The sequence below is a fragment of the Pinus tabuliformis genome, chromosome J (assembly GCF_031772625.1).
Source record: "Pinus tabuliformis cultivar Carrire ecotype Pingquan chromosome J, CPIR1, whole genome shotgun sequence".
Lineage (NCBI taxonomy): Eukaryota > Viridiplantae > Streptophyta > Pinopsida > Pinales > Pinaceae > Pinus > Pinus tabuliformis.
This window is the reverse complement of record NC_142295.1, coordinates 1,166,597,417-1,166,604,617: the sequence shown is the minus strand read 5'-3', so window position 1 is coordinate 1,166,604,617 and position 7,201 is coordinate 1,166,597,417. Positions and strand designations below refer to the sequence as shown.

Below are 7,201 nucleotides of genomic sequence, written 5' to 3'. Positions count from 1 at the left end.
AAGTTGGGTACCCTGAACAATCATATGCGTGCAAAGCAAAATACCCTTATCCTGGATGCACTAGAATGCTTACACCAACATGATGAAGGCTAGCCACCAATCTCTTCCATCGTGGCAGAATACAACATATGGCGCACTTACCTGATCAAAAATCTTGCGCTCAACATTCTGGAACTCACCATGTACAGCTTAGTCAACGAGGATGATAGCCATTTCCTATTTTTGTGTACTATGATAGCACAGAATACTCTATGAACATGAAAGGTCACATAGAATGCTAAGATTCATTTGGTTGTCGAAAAGTCACTAGGAAGTCCAACAGTCAATAATAGACCAACGGTCTCTCTCATCCTATAAATGTAACCTCACGTCTCATTTGAAAGGGCTTTTGAGCAAAGGACTTTTGGATAGTAATAGACATATTTCTTAAGAGAAGTGTTATTCTTCTAGTTTTTTTTTTTTGTGTAAGTCAGATTTTTGTATTAAAAGGAAAATATGATACAAAACAGCTACGACAGCGGCCAACGGGCTGCTGAACCACAAGCCAAGCCTCCGAAAACTAAAAAGAATGGACAGCACACCACACAGGGCGGCAAAGAACCACAAGACCTGAGACAGACACTGGTTAACTAGAAGGATCTGAAACAGATCCCAGCAGACAAAATGGTCCGCCGGAAAGGATAGAAAATCCACCTCGGCTACCAAGAGAGGAGAGTAAGCGAACAGAGCTGAACTGAGAGAGAAACAAGAGAAGAGGGATCACGATCAAAACCGAAGATTTTACACAGCGAGGGTGGAATCATTTGGTCGACCTTTTTTCCCTTTCTTTTTACCAACTTTGACCCAGCCAATTGGACACTGTTGGTCTTGCACGATTTGTAAACTGCGTTGGGCTGAAGGCGAGAGCTCCTTGTCTGACTCCGAAGGAGAAGACTCATGAGTTCGTTTCTGAGAAATGGGCGAGACCGTTGCTTCTTCGTGCCGAGCCGAAGGAGTTACCTGTTCTGGTGTTTCGTCCATGACTTCCTCATCTTCCTCCTCGTTCTCTTCATCTGAGCTAGAAAAGACATCCATTGGGGGAGGATCATGAGGTTTCCAGCTTTTGGATTTTGGCTTGGCGTTGGCTTTCTTTTTTGGGAAAGGCATTGAAGGACAAGAGCTTTGAAGGTGCCCTGTGAGATGACAATTCGGCAGCGGAAAGCTGTGTTCTCAAAATCCAGGGGTTGAGTCCAGTGGAAATCACCTATTTTGAGAATGATCTGATCAGGAAGTCCTTTGCTTATGTCTATTTCTGCGCAAATTCTGGCGAATGTATACATCCCTTTTAACCCTCTGGCAGCATCTGTGTTGAGGTAGCGGCCTAAGGAGTTGCCGATAGCTTCAAATACAACAAAATTCCAGAGATGCGCTGGAAGGTTAGGAAGTCTGACCCAGATGGGGAGTTTGGTGATGACTGCTGTGGCGGGATCGAACTCTGGGAACCATGGGGTGAGGAATAGACCCGCAGAATTCCAAAACCAAGGGCCTTCAGTTAAGACTCTTTGGTAGTCCTCACTGTCAGCAAACACAGTTATAAAGAAGCCTTTTGAACAGAGAAGAACCCTGCAATCTTTGGTCCAATTAGCATGAATCCATTGGTACAAATCTGCTGTGCGAGGCCAGAGACCATTGAACCTGCAGATGATGCCATACTCAGCAAAAATCTGGTGTTGCTTATCCAGCAAGGGATGAGTTATTTCAATGGATGGGGTTTCCTCCAACTTGTCCACTAAGAAGGGTTTGGGAGCTTGATTTGGAGGCGCCTTATCCTTGGGCTTCTGAGAATGGACGGCATCTTTATAGGAAAAAGCAGCAGCAGAAGAAGACTGACCACCAGCTCCCCCTCTCAAACGAAGGGACAGCGTGATGGATGCATTTCTTTGAATATTATAACAAGACAGGGGGCAGGAGTCCTCCAGTTGTTTACCTTCAAAAAGGAGACGCTGAGAGGCTGCTGGAACACCCATTTGACTTTCCAGGAGAAGCTTGAGGTTCTGCACTAGATCTGAGGATCTCACCCATTGCAGCAAGGATTTACCGGAAAGGAGTACTATTAGGATCTGAAATGGTTCTGAGATATCTGTTTTCTGCTTGTTGCTGTAACCCTGATGGCAGAGAAGACTGGTGCACGCATATCTGTCAGATGGCACATTCTGTTCTGGTTCCTTTGGTTCCTGTTCATAAGGGCAAACCAAAAATCTCTCAGAGTTTATCTTGCTTGGACGTGCAGCTCTCCTGCAGCTCACGGTTGTGAGATCTGGAAAATCATGCCCATGCCAATCCGCCCCTGAGCCTTGTGAGTTATGCCGGCGATCTGCAGCCTTTCCAGGACATTTCTTTTGGTCTGAGATGGAGATCAGGCCCCTGTTTAGTAACAAATCTGGGATAAGCATTTTGTCAAACACTTGCCCCTCATCCTTAGTGGTTCCAGATTGAAGAGGTTTTCGAAGCTGGTAATGGATTTCCAAACTCCAAAGAACCCCTACTCTCCATTTCCTTTCTCTGTGGACCCTGATGGTTGCAGCAACAACAGGGGCAGCAATAGTCGGAACTGAAAAGTTTTGAATGCACAGATCTGCCCTTATGCGCGGGATGGCTCTGCCCAGGGACTCGCCTGCCCCTTCTGTCTTCACCCTCAACGATGCAAAGACCATCAGGGGTTCCCCGCCTTGATCCGCAAAGGCTATCGCCATAATCTCCTTCGAGCCTGCGTAAGCCTGTAGGTTAAAAGTATCGGCGTACAGAGAGGAAGCATGCGGCATCCACCAATCGACGCCGTTGAAAACACTTCGTTGGCCATTCGACCAGTCAGCAGAGCTTCGAGGGCGGGGGAAGGGGCCGACAGGCCTTGGAACTTCGGAAACCAGAGCGGATGCCATGAGTCTCTCTTTTCTCTCCCCAAGATCTCCGTCGACGTGTTGTTCTTCTAGTTGATACAAGAGTTAATTATATATTTTCACTATTGAATGCTTCAAATATCTATGTGTTGGTGCCATGAGTATTTTGATTCACTTGATGAATCAAATGTTCCCGAAATATTTTTGATGTGCAGTCGCTCCACATGCTATTTTGTACCCCAAATTTGGTTTTGCTACGTATGAATAATATTTGGTTTATTTCACTTTATACGCATGCCAATGAACTATTTCTTTAGGTATCAGTATAATCTTTCTTTTGACTGCATGGTTATGTATGGTGCTAAATGGTTGATTATTGTAAATTGATTTTGCAATCGTTAAGAAGTATCTAGTTAATTTTCACAAGTCTTATTTAAAGTCCTTCTAACAGTAAATTTACGTGAGACTGTGTGGTTTATGTCTTGCTATTCATGGTATATATATGATACAAGATACTTGTCAATTATTCTCTTGTGTTTTTAAAAACTCATACCTTCTACTAAGTTTATATCACACCTCTATCCGAAGCTAGCTCTACAAAACTGAACGATAGTCGGGCCTACATGTCAGAAGGGATCCCCAACACACTCAGTGCAGGCTCTAGTTGGGAACCTACACCAGAGAGATCCCCTTCAATGTTGGTGATAAATTCCAGCCCATTATATTGTAGATTATATTGAAAACATTCTACATATTCTTCAAGAGTCTCATTAGTCTTAGCTACCATTTGAATGATTTCATCCTTCAATAATATTGGTATTTTTGAGAAAGGCTTTTTTATTTGGTCCCAGTCATTAATGGTACCTCCACCAAGTCCCATAAACCAACGAGAGTTTCTCCCTTTAGAGTAGATGGGAACAACTTCAGCTTCTATGGGTCGGTAGCGTAATCATATCCCCTACATAAAACATCAAATTCGATAAGAAATGCATCAAGATCCTCTAAACTTAGCCCATGAAAGGTAGGAATATTTTGTAATGGAATAGCTTTCATGGGAGCATTCATAGCTGTATCAACAATAGGGTATTGTAATGTAGAGGTCTGAGGCTGTTGCTGATTATTAGCCATTTGATAAAAAATATGCCAATATTCTTCAGGGATTTCTAGAGCTGGATATTTGTTCTTGGGGATTTAGAAGGGACTTTTAGAATGATTTTAACAACACTACCTTGGTCCAGAATACTGGGTGTCCTCTATTCAACTACTACTTCAAGAGATTTGGGTTCGATGATTTATCTTTTCAGCACTACCTGTTTCTCCTTCTCCTTCACGAAGGTTATAGGAATTTCCTTCTTATAAAGGGTTAGGCTGTAAGTTTTCAATATTCTGAAAACTCTGTCCGAACCCTTCAGTCTTACTGTGAATCTCAGCGTCAGCTATAGATGGTGATCCTACGACCTGAAGGGTTACAATAGGATTTCTTGTAGTAACGGTTCGGGGTCCTACTGATGAGTGAGACTCATCTTTCTTCATAATTTCGTCAATGTAAGTTGATCTTCCAAGGGGCACCAATCACTTAGATTTTCTAGAACTGGGTAGGGGAATTATATATTTTTTCTACTCTTTTCTTCTTAGTCATTCATACAAAAATTCAAACATTTATTTCTACGTTAATTCCTACGTAATTTTGTTTAAAAGCAGGCAAAGGAGCAAGCACTTTATTTACTCGTATGCAGGTTATTACCTTCTTTTTTTAATACCCAATTCATTCATAGCAAACAAACATCAAACATCTATTTCTACTTCAATCCCTACGCAATTGTGTTGAAAAACGAGCAAGGGAGCAAGCACTTTACTTGCTCATATGCAGGTTCTTACCTTTCGTTTTTAATACCCAATTCTTTCACAACAAACAATTATCAAACATACACCACCTTCTATGAAATGGAAACACTCTCCCTGGCAACAGAAGCGAAATGTTGGGCATGTATAAGGTGTCTTTTAGAACTCCTAAATGTCTCACATTAATTATGGACCTGGGTAAGTCTTTTTATTTCAAGAGTGTACACAATATGTGCAAGTGATGAAAATACTTGAATCTATAGAGAGTAATACTTTAAAATAAATTATTGATTTCAATACAAGGGTAAACGGATCAAACCATAAATATCAAGCTTGTAACTTCAAGGAAATTAACCTATTCAAGCACCAAAACTAAATCTTAATCAAAACCAAAACTCAATCTTAATCAAAAAGTTCTAATTGCAATTACATCAACCGAGTACACTGTAGCGATAATAGAGCTCTTTCAGCTTAATCTACTTTTCCATAAAAGTAAAGTCCTAATCTAACAAATAACACTCTTGCTTTCAATTAACAAGAAATGATTCTTACCTAATAATTAAATCAATCTATGACATAAATAAATGAAGCCAATCAATATAAATAAGAATTAATGCAATGAATACACGAACTCAACACTAGTGAAAGTAAATCAACTGTAAAGCTATAAAACAAAGTAATTAAACTTGCAGTAAAATAAAGGTAAAACTATAAAACAGGGAACAGTAGTGAAATCCACTAGTGACCGGGACCAAGCCGCCAGTGATTACTGCTTAATTACTTCAGAATATTGCGAATGAACAGCAACATGAATTATATATTTTTCATCTAATCCAAATGTCATTAGAACACGATGTATCCTTCAGAATAATGCTCTGTATATTAAAATTACAATTGAAGTAAAAGGGCGAAAAAGTTAAGTTCCTCTATTCTATTCCCTTTTCCCCTCTTATAGTCAAAGAGGAAAAAGAGATAAATGTGATTCCTTAGGATCAGGAGATCCTAAGGAATTCGCAACTAAATAATATTATCAGACAATCTTCCATCTTACATTGATCCTCCTAATTATCTTCTTAATTTGACCGCACAAGACGCGCCCTTTTCTCCTTGTTTAGCCTTTGTTTTTCAATAGTTTGAAGAACAGCTATTCCATTCGCTAATTTCTGCATAAAAAGAAACAAAAGTTAGTTTTGACAGCCAAATCACATCAAAAGTAGTTTCGTTCACTTTCTATCGAAATTCTACCAAAACCTTATTACATGATGGCACAAGTGCATAAAAAGGAGGAAAAAGATAGTGTAGTCCAGAGTAAATTCATACCTGTTGCACGACCCAACAGAGAACAATAGAAAAATATCCTTCATAATTTTTCTTATTCTTTTATTGATACATTTTGTTTATGCATTTTGGTTTTCTTTTGATTTTTAGGTTGCATTAATAATTCCATATTTGAAGGTTCAAAACTAGATTATACTAGAAATGGCTGGGAAAATAACTAATCTCATAATTTCCTTGGGTGAATGATATCTTTATTTTGTAAATTGGTTTCATGGAGATGTTCGACAGTACAACATTAAAGATCCTGCAAATCTTGTCTTTATAGGTAAATTTTGGGTAGGAGGTCTAATAAGAAAGGGAAGCCAAGTAATGATCATTAATGAGGAGGGACAAACATCACAGCCTAATAATCCTATTGTTCAAGTGTGTACTCTACTCCACTCTATAACTACCAATTTTTTTGTCAATGTTTATTAAGTGAATAATTATTAAACTAAATTACGTTAGAAAGATATGGTAGCAACTAAAGCACCTTTTCTTAAATTTATACATGAAAGTTTTAGAAACATCTTAAGACCATAAATTAGTGCTCTATCATTTGTAATTTTATTTTTGGAAATGCATTTCTTTCATCAACAGAGACATTTCATATACACTTGTAGACACATAAAAGACCGAGAAATCATTTAACATATTTTTGGAATATATATTTTCAGGGTAAAATGTTGAGGAAATGTCCACAAATGATCCAATTAATTTTTTATGGAAGGTGCCTTTATGTTACCAATTCATTATATAGTCCTTGGGATAAACAATTTGACACTAAACTAGTAGAGAAAGGCTCCCATATGATTTAGATTGATTGTGACACTAAGAAAGGTGGACTGGAAATAAACCCCAATTTCCTGGTGGACTTTGAAGGAGCTAGAAGCCCTACCACTATCTCACATGATGAGGTATCCTGGTGGGGATTGCACATTAGACATATGGCTATAAAACTATTTTATAGTGAATTTATTCTATATGAACCTCATAAACTGTCACAATTCAAATCTTCCTTCTATTCAATAATTAGGTCAAATTATAAAAATGTGGAGGTTTTTTTTCTAAATACCCCAGAAATTCCATAGAGCACGAGCATAAAAAATAACAAGAAGAAATGAGAACATTTTTACTTTATAGCAATGATGTCATGATTTAGGAGT

General features: G+C 38.8%; 1 pseudogene; it reads left to right on the top strand.

Annotated features, from left to right (window-relative positions):
• Window positions 1-5,980: 5,980 nt before the first annotated feature.
• Window positions 5,981-6,992, top strand: LOC149231236 (selenium-binding protein 1 pseudogene; annotated as a pseudogene).
• The last annotated feature ends 209 nt before the right edge of the window (window positions 6,993-7,201 follow it).